This window comes from Artibeus jamaicensis, unplaced genomic scaffold (assembly GCF_021234435.1).
Source record: "Artibeus jamaicensis isolate MK-2021 breed Jamaican fruit bat unplaced genomic scaffold, CSHL_Jam_final scaffold_1964, whole genome shotgun sequence".
Taxonomy (NCBI): domain Eukaryota; kingdom Metazoa; phylum Chordata; class Mammalia; order Chiroptera; family Phyllostomidae; genus Artibeus; species Artibeus jamaicensis.
In genome coordinates, this window is record NW_026522030.1 from 44,035,395 (window position 1) to 44,060,552 (window position 25,158).

General features: G+C 37.1%; 1 protein-coding gene across 7 annotated transcripts in view; it reads right to left on the reverse strand.

Moving 5' to 3' along the window:
- Nucleotides 1-25,158, reverse strand: part of KIAA2026 (KIAA2026 ortholog) — a 149,532-nt gene that overhangs the window by 73,911 nt on the left and 50,463 nt on the right. The window lies entirely within an intron of this gene.

The window sequence follows — 25,158 nt, forward strand, 5'->3', positions numbered from 1 at the left end:
AATTTGGATGTTATCCTTCTTTTGCTTGTGTGAGGAGGTGAAGCATATCTACCTACGCCTCCATCTTGGCCAGAACCTGATTTTCACATTTTAAATAGGTGAATTGTATGGTGCTTGAATTTTATTCCCATAAATCTGTATCAAAAGGTAATTAAGCATATAAAATTTGGGGGGAGACTTCCAGCCCAGATGGAGGTGTAGGTAGACACACTGTGCCTCCTCGCACAACCAAAATAAGGACAACAATAATTCAGAAACAAAATAACAACCAGAACTGACAGAAAATTGAACTGCATGAAGTCCAACAACCAAGCAGTTAAAACAGACACATTCATCCAGACCGGTAGGAAGGGCGGAGTCTGACAGCTGGGTAGAGAGGGGTCCCAGCAAAAAAAGCGGTGGCACTGGGCACGCAAGTTGTGGCTGGCGTTGGGAGGCAATGGGCACACCCAGCAAAAGCGGTGACTGTAAAGCCAGGCACAGGGCAAAAGGGGGCTGGCTGATTGAGCAGCCCCACATTTGCACACAGATAAACCAGGAGACACTGGGGAGCAAGACAGACCATACAACCCAGGGTCCCAGCGCCCAAAAATAAAGCCTCAAAACACTGACTGACAACACCTGTGGGGGTTGAGGTACTAGGAGAGACTCCCAGCCTCACAGGAGAGTTCGCTGGAGAGACCCACAGAGTCCTAGAACGTATACCAGACCACCTACATGGGAATCAGCACCAGAAAGACTCAGTTTGCTTGAGGGACCCGCAGAGTGAACAAGCGCCACTGTTCTCTCTCAAACCCTACCCCCAAATAACCCAGTGAGGTGGGTTGCCCCACCCTAGTGAATACCTAAGGCTCTGCCCCTCAGACATAACAGATGTGACAAGACGCCCCCCAAAATGGCCCAAATGGAAAAACAGATCAAAGCCCCAGAGCCAATACTTGTAAGCAACCAAGAGATAGCCAACCTATTAGATGCACAGTTCAAAGCACTGCTGATCAGGATGCTCACAGAATTGGTTGAATTTGGTCACAAATTAGATTAAAAAATGAAGGCTATGCTAAGTGAAACGAAGGAAAATGCACAGAGAACCAATAGTGATGGGGAAAAAAACTGTGACTCAAATCAATGGAGTGGACAGAAGGAAGAAAGAACCAAACAGAAAAGAATAAACAAACAAAAATTCAAATAAATAAGGAGAAGCTTAGGAACCTCCAGGACATCTTTAAACGTTCCAACATCTAAATTATAGGAGTACCAGAATAGGAAGAGGAAGAGCAGCAAGTAGAAAAGTTCTCTGAACAAATAATAAAGGAGAACTTCCCCAATCTGGCAAAAGAAATAGACTTCCAGGAAGTCCAGGAAGCTCAGAGAGTCCCAAAGAACGTGGACCCAAGGAGGAACATATCAAGGAAAATCATAATTACATTAGCCAAGATTAAAATGAAGGAAAGGATCCTAGAAGCAGCAAGAGATAAGGGGACAGTCACCTATAAAGGAGTTCCCATCAAACTGTCAGTTGATTTCTCAAAAGAGACCTTGCAGGCAAGAAGGGGTTAGAAAGAAGTATTCCAAGTCATGAAAGGCAAGGACCTACATTCAAGATTGCTCTATCCAGCAAAGCTTTCAGGCAGATAAAGTGTTTCTCAGATAAGGTCAAGTTCAAGGAGTTCATCATCACCAAGCCCTTATTATATGAAATGTTAAAGGGACTTATCTAAGAAAAAGAAGATAAAAAAGATGAACAGTAAAATGATAGCAAAGTCACAATTCGTAACAACCACACCTAAAACAAAAACAAAAACAAACTAAGCAAACAACTAGAACAGGAACAGAACCACAGAAATGGAGATCAGATGGAGGGTTAGCAACAGGGGAGTGGGAGGAGGAGAGAGGGAAAAGGTACAGAGAATAAGTAGCATAGATGGTAGATAGAAAATAGACAGGAGGAAGGCAAGAATAGTATGGGAAATGTAGAAGCTACAGAACTTATAACACATAAAGAACTTATGACACGTGGACATGAACTAAAGGGGGAAACGTGCATGGGAGAGGGTGTGCAGGGTGGAGGGAAATGAAGGGGGGAAAATGGGACAGTAGTAACAGCATAGTCAGTAAAATGTATTTTTAAAAAATTGAGGGGAGCCCTGGCTGGTGTAGCTCAGTGGATTGAGCATGGGCCTGAGAACCACATGATCGTGGTTCGATTCCCAGTCAGGGCACATGCCTGGGTTGCAGGCCAGTTCCCAGCAGGGGACGCATAAAAGGCAACCACACATTGATATTTCTCTCCTTCTCTCCTTCCCTTCCTCTCTAAAGATAAATAAATAAAATATTTTTTTAAAAATTGGGGGGAAATTAGAATAACAAGTGAGGAAAAATATAATAATTTATCTTATTCTTAATTTTTCAAGAATAAGAACGTTTCTTCTACCAATGATGTATAAAAACAATGAAATGTGACTACTGTTGAGTTTTAAATAAAAACTGAGGTACGTCTGGCACTAGTTATTTTTCTGTACTATCATAATGTAAATTGTTAAAACAAATACACAGTAAAAACTATTTTAGAAATATCTGGATGTCCTCTTTTGTTGAACAAGTATACTTTTATATTTTTGGCTGAGAGGTCACACTATGCCTATCTTGCTATTACAGACACAATAGATTATCTAATCAAGTAGCCCTAGTTCATTTAAAAAACCTGCCATTTGGGGAGAAAATATGAACAACTTTAATTAAACAATAAAATAATTTAAATTAAAAAATAAAAACAAAACTGCCATTTTCTTATTTGGCATTTACATATACTGACTACATCTGAACACCCAAACAATGCTAGGTATTCTCTAAAATTTTTCATTGTTTTCAAATATGATACAGTTTTGAATAGCTGTAAGTTTTTACTGAATTAGAGTGGTGGTGGGCTGGCAGAATCTAGCTTCTGTACAAAGTTGGGATTCCAAAAGCCTGAATAATCAGTAGGAGGGTACACTAGAAACCTCGGTATACCTTTGTCCCCCAGATAAGGGACTGCAAGGAAAACTGTCTTCACAAATAGAAGTGGTGAATGAAAAAAATATCCTTAGAATTTATAACTATAAGTTGAATCTCATGTGAATTTTTTGCCCACATTCATATCTCTAGGGTGGTCAGGAAAACATCACACTAAGAATGAGTTTAATGTGGTCTCATTCCAAAACTGTTACCAGCTCCTTGAACAGAAAAAAAACAAAACAAAAACAAACCACCTCTTAAGGCATGCACCTCATACCTAGATATTCAAAAACTCTCACTGATAGTACCACAAGAAATGAGTTTATAGTCAAAGATAACAAAATATAAAAGTAAATAAGGTACCATGGAAGAACAGGAAAAAATATAATCAACAAAAACTTCAAATAAATTACAGGACATGGAAAAATTTTAAAAACATGGGTAAAGTGAAGATAATAAAAAACAAGGCAGGTTTGAAAAATAACTAAAAAAACTTCCAAATATCAAACCTACGAAAGTTAGAAAAAATTTATAAGCTCCTCTGATCCAGCCAAGATGGAGGCGTAGATGGAAGCGCTGAATCTTCTCACACAACCAAGTTTAAAAACAACAAAGTTTTAGCAACAAAAACGCAGCCAAACCACAGAAAATTGAACTACACGGAAGTCTGACAACAATGAACCCTTCAGCCAAACTGGTAAGAGGGGCAGAGCCAGCAGCAGAGCAGGGTCGGGCAGGAAAGATCCACCGGACCGACCAGGGCACGTAACCCAGGCACACTGGCAGCCGTGGGTGGATCCCAGGTGTGGAGTAGCGGGCGGACTCGCTGAGGGCTGACCAAAGTCACACAGTCGAGCGCAGATAAACTGGTGAAGGAGCGAAGTGGTGAGACAGACCGTGCAGGCCCCAGAGGCAGAAGGTGGTGGAAAGTGGCAGAAGGTGGCAGAGGGGACTGCCTTTGTCCCTCTCTGACCCTGCCCCCACATACAGCATCACAAACCAGCAACCTGGGTGGCCCCACTCTGGTGAACAACTAAGGCTCCTCTCCTCATACTTAAGAGGCATGAACAGATCAAAACATGGCTCAAGAACAACTCAGAGCCCCAGAGACAATAAATCTAAGTGATAAAGAAATAGCCAAACTTTCAGATGCACAGTTCAAAACACTGGTGATCAGGATGCTCACAGAACTGGTTGATTTTAGTCACAAATTAGAGAAACACATGAAGGCTAAACTAATTGAAATGAAAGGAAATGCACAGGAAACCAATAGTAATGGAAAGGAAACTGGGACTCAAATCAAAGGAGTGGACCAGAAAGAGGAAAAAAATGACCAAACAGAAAGGATGAAGAAACAAGAATTCAAAAAAATGAGGAGAGGCTTAGGAACCTCCAGGACATCTTTAAATGTTCCAACATCTGAATTATAAAGGTACCAGAAGTGGAAGAGGAACAGCCATGAGTGGAAAACTTATTTGAACAAATAATAAAGGGGAATTTCCCCAATCTGGAAAAGGAAATAGACTTCCAGGAAGTCCAGGAAGCTCAGAGTGTCCCAAAGAAGTTGGACCCAAGAAGGAACACACCAAGGCACATCATCATTACATTAGCCAAGGTTAAAATGAAAGAGAGAATTCTAGAAGCAGCAAGAGGTAAGGGGACAGTCACCTACAAAGGAGTTCCCATCAGACTGTCAGCGGATTTCTCAAAAGAGACCTTACAAGCAAGAAGGGGCTGGTAAGAAGTATTCTAAGTCATGAAATCCAAAGACCTATATCCAAGATTGCTCTGTCCAGCAAAGCTTTCATTTAGAATGGAAGGACAGATAAAGTACTTCTCAGATAAGATCAAATTCAAGGAGTTCATCATCACCAAGCCCTTATTATATAAAATGTTAAAGGGACGTACCTAAGAAAAAGAAGATAAAAAAGATGGACAGTGAAAGGACAGCAAATTCAGTTATTAACAACCACACCTAAAACAAAAGCAAACTAAGAGGACTGCTAGATCAGGAGCAAAACCATAGAAATGAAGATCTCATGGAGGGTTAGCAACAGGGGAGTGGGAGAAGGAGAAGTGGGGAGAAGGTACAGAAAAGTAGCATAGATGGTAGGTAGAAAATAGATAGGGGGGAGGGCAAGAATAGTAGGGGAAATATAGAATCTAAAGAACTTGAGACACATGGTCATAAACTAAAGGGGGGAATGGTGGGGGAGGGGTGTGCAGGGTGGAGGGGAATGAAGGGGGGAAATAGAACTGTAATGACATAATCAATAAAATATATTTAAAAAAATTTATAAGCTCCTCAACAGCAATAATGAAAGCCAGCAGACAATGAAATATCTTTAATGAACTTAAAAAGTAACTATCAACGTAAATTTTCATTGAGCAAAAATAAATTTCAAAAATGAAGACAAACAAAAACTCACATGTTTGATAAACAGAACCCCATCTATAAGGAATTCTAAAGGATATATTTGTATATCAGATGGAAGGACAGAGATCCTTTACTGAAGATCAGAGATGGGAAAAGATTTAAAAAGTGGTATAGGTTAGTAATAGGTTAATCTATACAGACATGGCATAAAATAATACTTGTAAGTTTGAAAAAGACAGAATTTTAGGTTTAATATTTTATTGCTATTTAAAAAATTATATTTTATTGTCTATTCTATTATAGTTGTCTCAATTTTCCCCCCTTTGCCACACTCTCTCAGGGAATTCCCACACCACTGTTCATGGGTCATGCATATATGTTTCTTGGCTAATCCCTTCACCTTCTTGCAAGAGTCCCCACCTCCTTAACCAGCTCTATGGCTGTTAGTCTGTTCCATACCTCTGTTCTATGCCTTTGACTCTATTTTGCTCATTAATTTATTTTGTTCATTAGAGTCCACATATAAGTGAGATCACATGGTATGTGTCTTTCATTGACTGGCTTATTTCACTTAGCATAATTGTCTTTAGGTCCATCCATGATATTGCAGAAGGCAGAAATTCCTTCTTTTTTTTTTACTGCTGCATAGTATTCTGTTGTACAAATGTATCACAGCTTTTTTATCCACTCATCTACTTATGGGCACTTAGGTTGTTTCTAGATCTTGATTATTATAAATAACACTGCTATGAATATAGGGATGCAGATATTCTTTGGAATTGGTGTTTCAAGATTCTCAGGATATAGTTCCAGAAGTGGAGTTGCTGGCTCAAAAGGTAGATCAAAATCTTTTTAAGGACCTTCTATATTGTTTTCCACAGTGACTGTACCAGTCTGCATTCCCACCAACGGTGCACTAGCATTCCCTTTTCAACTTATCCCCACCAGCACTTGTTTTTTGTTGATTTACTGATGATAGCTATTCTGGCAGGTGTGAGGTGATATCTCATTGTACTGTTAATTTGCATCTCTTTGATAAGTAGTGATGTTGAGCATATTTTCACACATCTATGGGTCATCTGTATGTCCTCCTTGGAGTAGAGTCAATTATGATTAAGTATGCCCATTTTTTAATTGGATTATTGGTCTTCCCAGTATTGAGTCATGTAAGTTCTTTATATATTTTGGAAATGAAATCTTGTAAGATGTATCATTGGCAAATATGCTTTCCTATACAGTGAGCTCCCTGCAGAAGCTTTTTAATTTAATGTAGTCCATTTGTTTATTTTTTCCTTTGTTTTCCCTATCCTAGGAGAAACGTTGGCAAAATTTTTGCTAGGCAAGATATCTAAAATTTTATTGCCTAAGTTTTCCTCTAGGAATTTTATGGTTTCATGATTTACATTTAAGTTTTAACCATTTTGAATTTATTCTTGTGTATGGTAAAGTTGGTTGTCTGGTTTCATTTTGGGTTTTTTTTTGCATGTACCAGTCTAGTTTATCCAACACCATTTATTGAAGAGATTATCTTTACTCCATTATAGGCTCTTGTGTCCTTTATCAAATATTAATTGACCATGAAAATGTGGTTTTATTTCTGGGCGCTCTGTACTGTCCCATTGATCTACATGCCTCTTTTTATGCCAGTACGAGGCTGCTTTTATTAGTTACCTTGTAACATAGTTTGGCATCAGGTATCATGATACCTCTAAGCATGTTTTTTTTCCTCAAGATTGCTGTGGTTATTTGGGGTCTTTTTAGGTTCTATATCAATTTTTGAAATATTGTTCTAGATCTGTGAAATATACATTTTAATAGGAATTTCATTGAACCTATAGATTGCTTTGGGCAGTATAGTCATTTTAATGATGTTATTTCTTCCAATACATGAACACAGTACACAAAGTTGGTGTGGAAAAAGTCCAACCATTGTTAGTAAAACAAGAATGGTTTACGTGACACTGATGTAACCTGGCAGTCAAGCAGAGTGGACTGGAAGACACATGCATGAACAATGATAACTCCACTGTAGTAGTAGTCAGTGGGGACAGGAGACACTATTGAGCAAGCATGTGTACTGTGTGGCTATGGCATTCAAAATGACTGAAGGAGTAGAACAAATTTGCCTCATATTTTGCATTAAGCCTGAACATTCCTAAGTGGAAAGTATTCGGATGATTCACATGGCTTTTGGGAACAATGCAATAAGTGCAGTACAAATAAAAGTGTGGTGTAAACACTTCAAAGATGGTCAAGAATCTGTTCAAAGTGATCCACATTATGGAGACCCACAATAAGCAAAACACCTGAGAATGTTGAACATGTATGGATTGCAATGAACAAAGATCAGTGAATGACAGTGTGAGACCTAGAAACTGATCTGGGGATTCCAAAAACTACCATGTCTGAGATTCCAATGCAGGATCTTAGCATGGTAAGTGTTGTGGCAAAATTCATTCCACAGCTGTTAGTACCAGAGCAGAAGGAACATCATGCTGCAGATGTTAATGACTTGATTCAAACTGCTACGAATGATACAGATTTCCTAAAGAAGGTCATAATGGGCAAATTCATTCCACAGCTGTTAGTACCAGAGCAGAAGGAACATCATGCTGCAGATGTTAATGACTTGATTCAAACTGCTACGAATGATACAGATTTCCTAAAGAAAGTCATAATGGGAGATGAATTGTGGGTCAACAACTACAACACCCATGAAAACCAAAATGAGGTATCACCAGAAACAAAGGCCCAGTGTCCCAATGGAATTCACCTGGTTCTCCACACCCAAAGGCAGCATGGGAAAGTCACACCAAGATCAAGGTCATGTTAACTATGTTTTTTTCATTGAAAATAAAAGAGATTTCAGACCACTGTTGAGATTCAGGAAAACACAACAGGGCAGCTAATGATAATTCCAACAAAGGATTTTGCAAAGTGTTTTGAACAGTGAAAGAGATGCTGGAAGAACTGTGTGAGGTTGCAAGGTGCTTACTTTGAAGAAAACTGAGGCATCATTATCCTAGGTAAAGTGTTTGCTGTATCGTGTATCTTCTTCAGTAAGTGCCTATTTTTCATATTACATGAATGGATACTTTCTGGACAGACCCTGCATGCTTCACATATTTGATTTGTGAATACTGTACCAACCTTGCATCCTCTTGACTAAAACCACTTTCATCATGGTGTATACTTTTAATGTATTGCTAGATCCAGTTTCCTGTATTTTGTTGAGGATTTTAGCATCAATGTTCAGTAAGATATTGGCCTATAACTTAACTTTCTTTGTTGTATCTTTGTCTGGTTTTGGAAATAGAATAATACTGGCCTCATAAAAAAAAGTTTGGAAGTCTTACTTCTTCAATTTTTTGGAATAGTTTGAGGATAGGTGTTATTTCTTTGATTGTTTGGTAAAATTCACATGTGAAGCAATTTGGGTAGGACTTTTGTTTGCTGGGAGTATTTTTATTACTACTTCAATTTCATTAGTTATCTGTCTATTCAGGTTTTCTGCTTCTTCCTGATTCAGTTTTGGATCAGGAATACGAGATTATATGTTTCTAGAAATTTATCCATTTCACCTACACTGTTCAATTTCTTGACATGTAGTTGTTCACAGTATTTTATCAAAATCCTTTGTATGTCTGTGATACAACTATTCCTTCTCCTCTTTCTCTTCTGATTTTATTTATTTGGGTCCTCTGTTTTTCTTGATAAGCCTGGTTAAAGACTTGTCAATTTTATCTTTTCAACAAAAAAGCTCCTGGATCCACTGATCCATTGTTTAGTCTCTATGTCATTCATTTTCACTCTGTTCTTGATTGTTTCCTTCCTTCTACTCACTCTGGGCTTTGTTTTTTGTTTTTCTAGTTCTGGTTAGATTGCTTGAGAGTTTTCTTGTTTCCTAAGATAGGCCTGCAAGGCTATGAACTTCCCTCCCAGGATTGCTAATGCTGTGTCCCACAGATTTGGGGTTGTTCTATGTTCATTTTCACTTGTTTAAAGGTAATTTTTTTCTTCCTTACTCTCAATGATAACATTCATTATGCAGTAACATGCTCTTTAACCTCCATATATTTGAATGTCTTTGAGTTTTTATTGAGGTTTGATTTCTAGATTCATGCCATCGTGATCTGAGAAAATGGCTGATATGATTTCAATCTTCTTGAATTTGTTAGGACTTATTTTGTATCTAACATGTGGTCTACCTTTAAGAATGATCCACATGTGCTTGAGAAAAATTTGTATTCTGCTGCTTTGGGATGAAATATTCTATAATAACAATTAAATCCATTTGATCATGTGTCATTTAAGGTCACTGTTCTCTTATTTTTTGACTGGGAGGTGTATCCAATAGTAACAATGGGGTGTTAAAATTCCCTTCTAAGAATGCATTGCTGTCAACCTCTTTCTCGATGTCCACCAAAATGTTTTAATTATATTTAGTTAGTCCTATATTGGGAGTATATATGTTTACAAGGATTATATCCTCTTGTTGGTTTGATCCCTTTAGTATTACTAGTGACCTTCTTTGTTTCTTGTTGTGGCTTTTGATTTGAAATGTATTTTTTTAGCTATAAGTACTGCTACACCAGCTTTTATTATTTATTTCCATTTGGATGGAATATTTTTTCCATCCCTTCACTTTCAGTCTTTGTAAGTCTTTTGTTCTGAGTTGGATCTCTTGTAGACAGCATATGTATGGATCATGTTTTCCTTGTCCTATGTCTTCTGATTAGAGCATTTAAACCATTTACATTTAAGGTTATTTATATGTACTTATTCATTGCCATTTTTTCTTTATACCTATGCTCCTCTATTTCTTCTTAAAGCAGTTCCTTTAACATTTCTTGCAATGCTGGTTTGGTGGTAATGAACTCCTTTAGCCTCTTTTTTTCCTGGAAGCTGTTTATTTTGCCTTCAATTTTAAGTGATAGTCTTAGTTGCAGGTCCTTGCTTTACATTACTTTGAATACTTCATGTCAAACCCTTCTGGTCTGAAGTGTTTGTGTTGAAAAATCAGCTAACAGCCTCATGCAAACTCCCCTGTAGGTAACTGCTTCTCTTTTGCTGCCTTTAAGATTGTTTGTCTTGTAACTGTCATTTTAATTATGATATGTCTTGGTGTGGGTCTCTTCAGTTTTGTCTTGATTGGGGCTCTCTGTGGTTCCTGAACTTGTGTGATATTTTTTTTCACCAGGTTAAAGAAATTTTCTGTCATTACCTCCTCAAACAGATTTTCTATCCCTTACTTTCTTCTCCTTCTGGTAGTCCTATGATGCAGACATTGTAAATGTCATTCCAAAGTTTTCTTAAACTATCCTCATTTTCTTTTTAAGTTTTTTTTGTTTTTGTTGCTCTGATAGGTTGCTTTTTTCCTATATTGTTTTCCAAATCACTGATTCAATCCTCTGCTTCATGTATCTACTTTTAATTCCCTCTATTGTATTATTCATTTCAGATATTTTATTCTTCATTTCTGACTGATTCTTATTCATAATTTCTATGTCCTTTTTCATGCTGATGTAGTTCCCACCAAGTTCCTGCAGTTCCCATAATGTTCCTTGTATTTCTCACTAAGATCCTTACGCATCCTTATAACTATTGCTTTGAACTCTATGGCTGATAAACTGCTTGCCTCCATTTCATCTGGCTCTTTTTCTGGAGGTTCCTCCTTTCTTTCATTAGAAGGTTGTTTTTTTGCCTCTCTATTTAATTGTCTCTTTGTGTTTGTTTCTATGTATTAGATCTGCTTTGACTCCCAGTCTTTGTGGGGCAGCCCTATGTGGTAAAAGTCCTGTGGGAGCCAGCAGGGCAGTCTCCTTGATCAGGAGTTGGATGATCTAAGAATGTCCTGTGGGAAGGTTTATGTGGGCTCTCCTGATGTAACTGGGTCTTGTTTGATGCTGGCCCATTTGTGGGTGAAATCTCCCCTGACTGGCAGGGAGGCTTAACCACCACCAAATCTTGAAAGCTGTTGTACAGGTGCTGACAGAACAAAACAACACAAAAAGAAGTAATAAACCCCAACTACAGCATAAACAAAAGAGAGAGAATATGAAAGGAGAAAAAAATACAGGATGATAAAAGTAAGGAAAGACAAAATGAGAAGAAAGAAGAAAAACAATGCAAATGAGGAATAGAAAGAAAAATGGTAAAAAAGAACAAAGAGAAAAAAATAAGAATAGAATAAGAAAAGAGTAAAATAAGAGATATAAATGAAAAATAGGAAAACAATATAAAAATAAATAATAAAAAAATCTATGAAATAGAAAAAGTAATGAAAATAATGAAAAGAACTAAGTAGAATTCACCTCAGCAGAGTTTAGTGCCTTCCTGCTGAGATCTCCCTTTGGATATTGCTCTGATATTGTCTGACACTGGTGTAAGCAAATGTCAGATGCTATCCACCTCTGGCCCTCAGTAGCCTATTTGAAGCTATAAGCGATCCACAGCTTGTGGCTGTCTCCACCTGGCTGAGCTGCACATAAAAGAGGTCAAGCAGTGCTCCAAGGCTGTCTTTTACCAACACAGGGCATGAGGTGTGTCAGTAAATGTCCCAAGGCAGGATCTACCTCTGCCTGCCTCTGCCTGCTCTCAAGAAGTCAGTCTCAGTCACTGAAATGGCTGTTTCTGAAAGGGCTTCTGGCAGACTCAGGAGGTTGGGATCTCTGGATCTCTCATGAGAGGGAGGTACCATTTGGACTTCAGGGAAGTTGGTGGGTATGATCCTCTGCCCCAAAGCCACAGATCTATGTCTTTTCCAGATTATTTCCATGAACCCAGCCAGGTAGAGCCCTTACTAGGCAGACAGGTGGGGCCTCCAGAGCCCAGAGTTTGGGTCTGCCAAAAACCAGGAGGGCATTTCTATCAGCTCTCCATGAGGGGAAAATGACATTCCTGTTCCTGGGAAAGTGTAGGGAATGACCATGTCCCAAAGGCAGTCTCTGACACTCCCTTAGTGTCCCTATTTTGCTGTCTCTTCAGCATGGGTTAAGATGCACAGGAGGGTAAGTGGGATTTCAGACAGTGAGGCAAAGGGTACCCCAGAGGGTACTGCTTTTCCCCAGGCTTACACTTCTCAAGAAAAATGACTGCTATGGTATCAGGTGATAACCTTGTACAGGGATCCCTGGCAGCCACTGCCTCACTTCTCTCAGTGTCTCCAACCCTAGATTCTTCTCAGGCACTTCCAGTCTGCACCACCCTCCCTTTGCCCGAGCACAGGAGAAGTGTCTTCAAATGGAAAACTTATGCTTGGTCCCTTGAGAAAAGTGCCTTTATCTGCAGTGGGCTCCAAAACAAGATAAGATTAAAATATGTTATAAAAACAGCAAATAAGCTGGACGAAAAGTGATTCAAGGTAAGTGTTCTAATGTCCTTGTATTAATGAGAAAGAGGGCAAAAATACTAACTTTAGGATTTTATAAGTTAATTATGCATGTAAAAATTTCTAGAGTAGCTACTAAAATAACAGACTTGATAGTCAAATTAGTAGAGATGGAAATCTAAAAGAAAAAGTAATATAATAATCCAATGTGGCGGAATGCAGAAAAAACCATATTTAGAGGGAAATTTATAGATTAAAAAGTATATTTTGTTAATAGGAAAAGGAAATCAAATATATATGCTTATTAAAAGAAAACAAACTATAAAAGAAAGAGCAAATCAAACCCCCAAAATGCAAAGATGACAATAAAGAGCATAAAAAGAAAAAGAAGTCATGGGCATGGGCAATAGTGTGATGGCTGCAGGGGTGGGGAATGGTGGAGGTGGAAGAGAGTATGGGGGAATAAATGGTGATGGAAAATAAGAGTAAAGAAAATTAAAAAAGAGAATAAAGAGCAGAAATCAATGAGCTAGAAAACAATATACAATAGAAAATTAATAGAATTCAAAAGTTGGATCCTTATGAATATTAATAAAAATGAAAGCCCCTTGGCAGTACTAATCTAGAAAACACACACACACACACACACACACACACACACTACCAGAAATGAAAATGGGCATATCCTATAATATAAATGATGTAGGAATATTATGAGCAACTTTATGCCAAGAGAGCTCAAAAGAAACATACAAGATTGTGAGAGGCACCCACACATTGAGTTTTTCTCACACTCCTCCTCCCTCCCATCCCCTCTGTAAAAAAAAAAACACCACAAATTCCTAAAAAATATAAAATAAAAAGTAAAAACAAAAACAAACAGAACTACCAGAAAATCAAATTGTATGGAAGTCTGACAACCAAAGAGTTAAAGAAGAAACATTCTTCCAGACTGGTGGGAGGGGCAGAGATGGAGAACTGGGGCATCGAAGATGTGTAACCAAGCAGTGGCTGACAGACCAGGCAGGCAAGGTAGTGGCCAGAGGACCGGGATAACCCATATTCCCATGCAGATAAGCCAGGAGGAACAACTGGGGACCAAGACAGAACATGCAACCCAGAGTTCCAGCATAAAAAATGAGAATCTCAAAACCTCTGACAGTAAAAACCTGTGGGGTTTGCAGCAGCAGGAGAAACTCCCAGTCTCACAGGCAAGTCCACTGCAGGGACCTACAGGATCCTAGAACTCACGCAAGCCCATCCACCCAGGAAGGAGCACTTGAAAGGGTACAATCTACTTGTGGGAAGTGAGGGAAGTGACTAAAAGCAGGGTGACCCAAGTAAGAGGCATTGTTCCTTCTCTGATCCCTGCCCCACATAGAACATCAAAATCCAGTGAAGTGGGTTGTCCTGCCATGGTGAATACCTAAGCCTCTGCCTCTTACAATGTAAGAGGTACACTAAGACAAAGAAATATGGCCCAAATGAAAGAATGTATAAAAACTCCAGAAAAAGAACTAAGTGACAAGGAGACAGATAACCTACCAGATGCAGAGTTCAAGACAGTGGTAATCAGGAAGCTCATAAAAATCATTAAGTATAGCCACAAATTAAAGGAAGAAGTGAGGGCTATACGAAGTGAAATATAAAAATATATACAGGGAAATAGTGAAGGGAAGGAAACTGGGACTCAAAAAAAAGGATTTGGAACAAAAGGAAAAAATAAACAGCCAACCGAAACAGAATGAATAAACAAGTATTCAAAAAAATGAGAGACTTTGGAACCCCCAGAACAATGTTAAACATTCCAACATCCAAAAATAGGGATGCCAGAAGGAGAAGAGGAAGAGCAAGAAATTAAAAACTTATTTGGATAAATAATGAAGGAAAGCTTCTCCAATCTGGTGAAAGAACTAGACATGCAAGTCTAGGAAGCTCAGAGAGTCCCTAAAAATTGGACCCAAGGAGGAATACACCAAGACACGTCATAATTAAATTACCCAAAATTAAAGATAAAGAGAGAATCTTAAAAGCAGCAAGAGAAAAAGGAGATAGTTATATAACAAGGAGATCTCATAAGACAAATAGCTGATTTCTCAAAAGAAACCTTACAGGCAAGAAGGGGCTGGAAAAAAGTGTTTAAAGTCATGAAAAGCAAAGACCTACAACCAACATTACTTTATCCAGCAAAGCTATCATTTGGAATGCAAGGAAAGATAAAGTGTTTCCCAGATAATGTCAAGCTAAAGGAGTTCATCATCACCAAGCCCTTATTGTATGAAATGTTAGAGATACTTATCTAAGAAAAAGAAGATCTAAACTATGAACAGTAAAATGACAACACACAACTATCAACAACTGAATCTAAAAAAAAATAAATAAAAACAAACTAAGCAAACAACTAGAACAGGAACAGTATCACAGAAATGCAGATCACAAGGAGGGTTACCCAGCGGGGAGGAAGACAATGAGGGAAACTCCAGGAGAGCCCAGTAGACCTCCTGAATTGAGATACTAAGGTAGCTAGAGTTTGCAGAACACAGTACCAAAGACTACTGTGCTGTGTAAAGTGAGAACACTGAAGATGTACTGATAGTCCCTCTCGAATATTCAGCTTACTAATTATTAGTACATGCACGTAAAAAACAACCCATGGCTACATGGGAGAAAAACATTCATAAGATTAGAAAACATAGTGTTTACTCTTACCAGCCATACTGGAAAAAGTCATAATGCATGGGAATTTGGGTAAAATATTTAGGAAGGTTGTGCCTTGGTTGCAGAGAATAATTAGTCCTAGACTCAGCAGAGCATTGCTCTGGACCCAAGTAACAAATCATAAAATATTCAAAATAATCAAACTGTTTGCAAGTAACAACTACATTTCAGAAGAAAGCTTAAGAAGATTTATGGGAATATTAAAACTACGTGGTACCCATCAAGATAAAAAAAAATGTCTGACATCCAAACCAGAACTACCAGGTGTATAGTGAAGCAGAAACTCATCTGTCATAATGAAGAGAAAAACCAATCAATGAAAACTGACCCAGTAATGAAACAAATGCTAGATTAGCAAAGAAGGCCATTAAAGTAGTCACTGAAACTGTAATCTATACGGCCAAAAAGTTAAACAGAGACATGAAAGATATAAAATAGACCAAATCAATTCTCACCTAAGGATAGGTGTACTGATTTTAGAGAGGAAAGAGGAGAGGAACTGAGAGAGAGAGAGAGAGAAATTCCAATGTAAGAAACATCGATTGGTTGCCTCCCATATGTGCCTTGACATACATGACAGACTGGGGATCAAACCCACAACCTAGGTTTGTGCTCTGACCAGGAATTGAACTTGCAACCTTTTGGTGCACTCTCAACAAGCCACTTGACCAGGTCCCAAGTCAAATTTTCAGACAGGAAAACTACAATGTCTGAAGTGAAAATATACTGTGTGGGACTAATTATAAATTAAATGTGGCAGAAAAAAGATTAGTGAACCTGAAGACAGTAATAGAAACTATGCAAACTTCTATAGTACATACTTCATTCAGAAAGAATAAAACGATCACAGAAAGAAGTTCTAAGATGCAGGAAGGACTGGAGAACAAGTTAATTGTTAATCATGTGGGTAGATAAACATTACAAAAAGACAGTAATAATAATGCCTAATTTGGGGGTAAAAATGAGACAGAACTAAATTATTAATCTACAACAATACATAAGATAGAAGAGATAAAAATTCAGAACAGAAATTGAGCATGTAAGTTCTAAATTTCACTGTAAGAGAAATGAAATCTTCATCTTTTACTGATGAATGTCAACAGTTAATGCCAAGCTGACAAAGCAAGAAATAGCAACATAAGTGTGTACAATATTTAGAAATGTGGAAATAATTACTAGAAGGAATTGCTTAAAGTTAAAGGTGAATGTTTCTCAGTCATAGGCTTAAAAGTGAGTTAAAGTAAGGCTACCATCTTTCTTTAGAAGCCTTTGAGGGTACAAAGGGTAGAATAGTGAAAGCATGCATTCTACCCTTTAAGCGTTTACAAAACATACATAATAGTTTTAATCCAAAATAATCCATTAATTCAGGAACCAATACAATTATGCAAGTTAGTAACACAAAAAAGGAAAGCAACACATTTATTTACCTTTTCTAAAATGAGTAATATATGATATACTGTATTTTAGAATAACCAACCAATCATGTTAAATGTTCAGTCAAGCTTCCTGTTAACAAAAAAAAAAAAATCTTGTCTGGTTAGTTAAAGCAGAAAAGGAATTTATTTACAGATTAGTAGGAAGCTTACTTATTTACATGAAGATATAAATCCCAACCACACAATGGAATCTTTTCCAGAAAAAACTAGACTGCCACCATTACTTGGGACCTCTGATACTAGAAACCTAGAACAATTAGAAGCTCCCCACCACTTGTGCCAAAAGATAACCTACCTTGCTCACACCTCATGTTGCTCCTATGCAATTTCAAGTATGAAGTATATGATAGGCCATGTGTTTCTACTTTAAGCTTTAAGTAGGTATAAAAATATAAACTTTCTGGCATTAATTTTGGGAAGTCAGGTCTTGTAAAATGGTAAATTACTTAAATGTAGGGAAGGTGCTCAAAATGCTGGCTCACAAATGATTATGTTTACTTCATTAAGTCACTGCTATTTAATGTTATAGGGAATCTGAATATAAGTCAATCATAAGTCATAGCTTTATTCCACAAAACACTTGTTTTAACTCATGATTATCAAATAAAATACCAATTAAGTTTATACAAATATATGAAACAAGAGTATAAAAAACACACATTATTTCTGTTAATCCAGTTCTGCAAAAAAGAACAGTGAACAGATCCAATATTTTTAATACTGCTAAAGTAGACTTTAATGATCAAAACTGCTACCTAATAATGTCATATTCCAGAAAGTTTCTTTTTAAAGATTTTATTTATTTGTTTTTTGAGAGAAGGGAAGAGAGGGAGTAAGGGAGAGAACCATCAATCAGTTGCCTCTTGTTGCCTCTTGCATGCCCCAGGAATATGCCCTGACAGGGAATCAAACCAGCGACCTGTTAGTTCTCAGTTTTCTTTTTTTTATTTATTTTTATTTTTATTTTTTTTTAGTTCTCAGTTTTCAATTCAATGAGCCACATCAGACAGAACAAATAAATAATCATTTTCTTGATGAGAGCCAGCTTTCAGTGATAAACAATTGTACAATTTGTAAAAATTATCTAAAATGTATTATGTACTTTTAAGCTTACTAAACAAAGTATATAAAATATTACTTAATCTTTCCTTAATGTCTCAAGGTCACTGTCACAAACAGAATGTGGTACTGTCATAAGTAGCTTTAAGACTATTTAAATTAACCAACCCTTTCACTCAATTTTCCCAGAAGTTTGACTTGTAATGCTGCTGGCTCCTAATTTAGTAGTGCTCTCTCTACCAATCAGCCTCAGGAATGCCTACCATGCTATCAGCATTTACCTGAACGTGGCAAAACTACCAAGTCATACTCAAGCCTATACCCAGGGCTAAAGCACAATTACAGTAATCAAATGATTTTACATCCTTCCCTTTCAATATGACCTTCCTTTATGATGATTTCCAAGTCCCTTTCTAGGCCCAATTTTACATTATCAATAATCTCTGCTAGTCTCTAACTCACTCTTAGAAGGGTACTAGATCAACAGAACTGACAGATTGATAAAATTTTAGATACTTTGATAGATGGTAAGAAAATTGTACAGAGAGAAAGGAAGCTTTATTTAGCAGTCCCATGTATCATACTACACGTTGCTGCCTAAATGTCACATTTTTCTTTTGAGGACTCAAAAGAAATCTTGGGATAGACTCAAAAGACATTTCAAAAACTGCCTGTTGCATTAGCTATGTGTCCCACTACAAATTTTAATACTTCTTATATTTTCATTTATAAAAAACATCCTTGTTTTAGAGAATTTAGAAAACACAGGCTAAAAGTTCCACCATTCTTGATACATTTTACATGTGTTTTTATGTCAAGTCTAAACATGGATATACAGAAACTTAACAATCCCTTGGCACTGAAGAGGGGAGGAGAAGGCCACAACAGCTAGGAAAACAAAAAAAAATGAAGCAAAGAAAAATATGAGGTTAGAGAGATAAAGTGAGGCCAAAAACTGAAAGCAGGGTCTTATAAATTATATTCAGTCCTGGCCAGGTGGCTAGGTTGGTTGGAGTGTCATCCTGTATACCAAAAAAAGGTCTCCAGTAAGGACACATGCCTAGGTTGCAGGTTTGATCCCTACCTGGGGCACATATGGGAGGCAACCAATTGATACTTCTCTCCCACATCTCTCTCTCTCCCTCTGTTCCTCCCTCTCTGTCCATTAAAAAAATTATATTCAGCCTTGGCTGGGGTAGCTCAGTGGACTGAGTGTAGGCTGTGAACCAAAGGGTCACTGGTTGGATTCCCAGTCAGGACACCTGCCTGGGTTGCAGGACAGGTCCCTAGTGGGGGCCATGTGAGAGGCAACCACACATTGATGTTTCTCTCCCTCTCTTTCTCCTTCCCTTTCCCTCTCTCTAAAAATAAATAAATAAAATATTTTTTAAAAATTATATTCGGTCCTTAAAGTTTTTTTTAAAGTTATTTTTAAGATTTTTTTTTTTTTATCTTTAGAGAGGAAGGGAAGGAGAGGGGAAGAGAAACATCAATGTATGGTTGCCCTTCGTGCGTCCCCTGCTGGGAACTGGCCTGCAGGGAACCGACCTGCAACCCAGGCATGTGCCCTGACTGGGAATCGAACAGCGATTGTCTGGTTCGCCGGCCCGCGCTCAATCCATGGAGCTACACCAGTCAGGGCTCAGTCCTTAAAGTTTTTGTGTGTGCAGTTGAACAAGGTTTGAACTGTGTGGGTCCACCAACATGCAAATGTTTTTCAATACAAATATAGGAACATTTTCTTGAGATTTCTTTCTTTCCTCTCTCCCTCACATCCCACCTTTTTCCTTTCTTCATTTTTTACTGTTGTTCTATTACAGTTGTCCCAATGCTTCCTCGTTACCCTTCCCTACACTGTCTATGCCCTGCTCCAAGTCAATCCCCACCTGTTGTCCATGTCCATGGATTATTTATCCTTGTTCCTTAATTAAACCCTCCCCTTTCTTTTCTCTTTATACTCCTCCTTCCTCCCCTCTGGTCACTGTTAGTCTGTTCCTTATTTCCATGCCTCTGGTTCTATTTTGCTTTTTGTTTGTCTTGTTCATGGGGTTCCTCTTGATGTAGGTACTGACATAAAAGTCATTTTGTAAACAGACTATGTCAACCTACAATATTGATAAATACAGTACAGCATTTAAAAATTTTTTCTCTTATAATTTTTTCTCTAGCTTGCTATAAGAATACAGTATTATTATATATATCATATAAAATATGTGTTAATTAACTGTTCAATTTATTGGTAAGGCATCTGGTCAACGGTAGACTATCTGTAGTTAAGTTTTGGGGGAGTCAAAAGTTACATGTGAATTTCTGACCACATGTGGGGTTGGTTCCTCCATGTTGTTCAAGGGTCCATTGTACTTGCATTGTTTTGGGGAGACAGTAAGTAATGGGATAGGTAAGTGGCATGATGAAATTTGCATTTGGAAAAGTTCATCCTACCTTTAATGAGAAAAATAGATTAGAGCGAGGCAAGCATGGCCACCTAAATTGATTAAGAGAAAATAACAGTAGCCTAAGTGAGAGATGAAGGAACTGGATGAAGAGAAGGAAGTGGGCAGATTCAAGAAAGAATTAGGAAATAAAACTGTGAAGATTTGGGAGTGGATTTAATTTTTATGTTAGAGAAAAGAAGGTACCATGAATGAATCCCAAGTTCCTAACCTGCATAATCCAACAGACAATGGTGCCACTCACCGGGACAGGGAGAATTACAGTAAATTTCAGGAGGAAAGGTCATGTTTTCACAGTTAATTTTAGATGTAATCAATGTGGATACTGAATACTTTGTTTGCATACAGATTTATGCTCTACCTGTCACTATACAGTTTATCTGTAGCAACAGGCTTCTCTTGGGTTCAGTTAAGGAAGCCCTGGTAACTGCTCAGAGAGGGGTAAAGTATTTGTTACACTGGCTTACTCTCCGTGAGGCTGCTTGAGCTCAGTTCTTTAAAAGATGGTATGTCTCAATTCAGTTCTTTTTTGTAACTCTCCTTGGTACCATTAACTCCAAGCAAAATAATCAACATACATAAAAACACAATCCCACACTAAAGTCATATTAGAATCAAACTGCTTAAAACTAGTAATAAATAACAAATCTTGAAAGCAGTCAGAGAAATAAAATATATTATATATAAAGAAACAAAGACCTGGCTTGTATAGCTCAGTAGATTGAGTGTAGTCTGCGAATGAAAGTGTCATCAGTTCGATTCCCTGTCAGGGCACATGCCTGGGTTGCAGACCAGGTTCTGGGTAGCAGGTGCATGAAAGGCAACCACACATTTCTATTTCTCTCCCTCTCCCCACCCCCACAAATGAATGAATGAATGAATGAATAATAAATAAAATCTAAAAAAAAAGAAACAAAGATAAGAGAACAGCAGACTTGCTTTCAAAAACTATAGTAAAAAAATAAAGCAAGTAAAACATGTCATACTACAGTGCTCATAGGGAAAAAATAAAACCAAAATTAAACCCTCCAAAAACCTGTCAAAGCAAAATCATTCTCTTTCAAAACATAAAGCAAAATAAAACCTCAGAATTCACCACTGGCAGACTTATATTATGAGAAGTGTTAAAGGAAGTTCTTTAGGCAGTAGGAAAATGACACCAGATAGCATCATGGGAAAGATAAATGTACAGATCAGTATCATATACTTTTTTTCTTAAGTTTCTTGAAAAGATAACTATTTAAAGCACACAGAAGAGCAGTGTATTGAGGTTTATAACACATGTAAAAGTGAAATGTATGATAAAAGTAACACAAAGGGTGGGAAGAGGTATACAGATTACATTTGAAGTTAACTGTGAAAACTTAGGCATATCTTATAAAACCCCAAAGAAGCCACTAAAAATAATTTTCAAACAATGATATATAGCTAATAAGCCAACAGTGAAGATAACATGCAATATTAAAAATGTAAGAAATATCAGAGATTAAAAAGGAACACTCATAATAAGAAATCCATAAAAAAACCCCTCTAAGAATCATTAATATGTATGCATCGAATACCAAAGTTTCTAGCTACATGAAGTAAAATCTTTCAAACTCAGAGTAGAAATAGAGTATTATTTTGATTTTTTAAAAGATTTTTATTTATTTATCTTCAGAGGGGAGGGGAAGGAGAGAGGGAGAGAAATATCAATGTATGGTTGCTTTTCATGCGTCCCCTGCTGGGAACTGGCCTGCAACCCAGGCATGTGCCCTGACTGGGAATTGAACTGTGATCATGGGGTTTGCAGGCCCGCGCTCAATCCACTGAGCTACACCAGCCAGGTGATTTTCACTATACTAAATTCCATTGTATTTCTATGTATTAGTAACAAAAAACTGTACTGAGTTTAAAAAGTAATTTACATCAAAAACATGAAATATATAGGGATAAAGTTAACCAAGTATGTGGGAAATGTGTACAACATTGAAAACTAAAAAATACTGCTGAAATTAAAAAATTATCTAAAAATTGATTGATAACTTCCATATAATCTCAATCAAAATTCCCTTAGGTTTTTGTTTTTCTGAAAGAATTAACAATATGATTCTAAAGTCAAACAAAAAAACAAAGATCTTAGTACAGCCTAACAATTTTGGGGAAAAAAGGAAACCAAAACAGAAAACAAAATACATAGTTGGAAGACTCATTTACCAAATTTCAAGGCTTACTATATAAAGATATAGTAGTCAAGTCAATACAGTATTGGCCTACAGATAAATGGAACAGAAGAGAAAGGCGCATAAATATATGTTCAACTGATTTTCAACAAAGATACAAAGTAATATAGTGATTAAAGAATATTTTTTCAACAAATTATACTTGAACTATTTATTCATATGTTTATTTAAACTTATTCATTTATAAGTTTAAACTTATAAACTTTTATCAGTTTAGGTTTATAACCTTACCTCAAGTAACACATACAAAATTAATTTCAAAAGGATCATAGATCTAACCAGAAAAAATAAAACTTAGAAATTTCTGGGAAAAAAGGGAGAAATTTTTCATAACCTTCGTTGGGTAAGATAAGATTTCTTAGGTCACCAAAAGCACGGAACATTAAAAAAAACTGAACTCAAAAGTAGTATTTTCTTTTCATCAAAAAACACAGAAGCCCTGACTGGTATGACTCACTGGGTTGGGTACCCTGCAATCTGGAAGGTCCCTGGCTTGACTCCTTGTCAAGGCACATGCCTGGATTGTGGGTCAGGTCCCTGGTTGTGGATGTGTGACAGGCAACTGATAAATGTTTCTCTCACATATCAGTGTTTCTTTCCCTCTCTTTCTCCCTCACTCCCCCATTCTAAAAATTAATAAAATCTTTAAAAAAGAAATGCAATCTTTAAACAAAAACACTGAAAAAAATGAAAAGGCAGGACACAGACTGGGAAAAATATATGGAATGCATTTTTATCTAGCAAAGTATTTAAAAGAATAGTTAAAATTAATAATGGAATACTATGCAGTAGAAAAAAAAGAAGAAACCCTTACATTTTGCAACAACATGGATGGACCTGGAGAAAAGTGAATAAGGCTAGTCAATGAAAAGTAAATACCATACAGTCTCACTTACATGTGGAATATAATGAACACAATAAACCAACAAAGAAAATAGTAAGAGAAGCTTAGATACATAAAACAGACTGAAAGCTGTTGGAAAGGAAGGGTAGGGGACAGGATGAAAGATGGTGAAGGGCTTAACCAAAGAACATTTATGCACAACCCATGGATATGGAAAACACTATGGGGGTTGGTTTGTGGTGGGGAGAGGATGAGACTAGATGGAGAAAAAGCAGGAATAACTGTAACAGCATAAACAATAAAAATAAAAATTTCTATAATAAAATGCATGGGAATAATAAAATCAGAATAGTGTTTTCTTTTGGGGACAGAGAATATAGGGAAGCTTGATTATACCTATGTTTAATTTCTTAAAAAATTACTAGGTAGTAGGTACACAGGCCTTCACTATAATTTTATTCATTCTTTACTCCATGGGTAAAATACATAGAATTGAAAGAAAAAGTAAACTATACCAAAAGAGAAAGCTTAATTCATATTTCATTCAATGATCATAGTTACTATGACATCTAAAGAGGGACTTTCCCCTATGTCTTATTTACCTGTGGACACATATAAATATATGTAAAACGGGAGAGAAGAAAAATATTCAGTTATAGTTCTAGTTTTCTACTAGTCATTGTTAGTTGGATGCTTTAATGTTTCTATCGTAACTTAAAACTCATTAAAAACTGAAGTTCACTGATCTTTCCCCACATCATGGACTCAAGCTCTATGTTCATTGCTGATAGGTTCTATCATTTTACAAGTTACAAGGATAGAATATTGCTTTAGAGCATAAGCTCCAGAGCCAAACTGCCTATGTTGAAATCCTGACCACAGCTCAAAAACTGCCTGACCTTAAGTTAGGTAAATAACTTAATCTTTCTGTGCTTCAGAATAAATGTTGAATACACATAAGGTACTTGGAGCTAAACCTGGCAAAAACAGCCATGCTCCATAAATGTTAACCACTCTTTTTAAAAACTTCTTGTTGCCACTATGACTATTATTACAAGTATGTACTGATTCATCTATGTTTCTTCCTTGTTCCCCCTATCAAGGAAGATACTAAGTCCTGTTCGTAACAATCTGACCTTTCCCTATTTCTGGACACCAGTAGTGGAGGTCTAGATAAGGATAGCCTTCTTCCTACAAGCCCTCCTCTTCTTTAATTTCCCACCATCCCAATCTATTACACACTAGTAGGTTCCCAAGTGATCACCACTATAAAAAGTGTGCTGGCAGAGTCTCAAGGTTGAGTGTTAATCCTACAACCATGAAAGCAAGCTACATTTATTACTATGAAAAGAGTAACAATATATTATAAATTGCCTTCAATTAGAATTAGCAGCTCCCTACTATATTAGCAATCACTCCTAACACAGAGATTTGATTTAGTATAAAAATCATCAGTCTTTCTGAGTACTCACTTACCTGTTTGGGCCCTAGTCTCTTTTGATATAAATAAAATGTTTATAAGTGCCATCAGTCCATACTCCCAGACCCTAGAAGGTAACACTAATTGAGCACCAACATTCTTCCCTGATTAGCCCGGAATAAACATAGTTATCAAGAAAATTAACACCAATGGAGGAACTGGCAAAGGTGAACCTGTGTGTCATTTTGAACTATGTAATATGTGGAGTTTCTCCTAATTTTAAAGGTCCATGAGTCTATTCT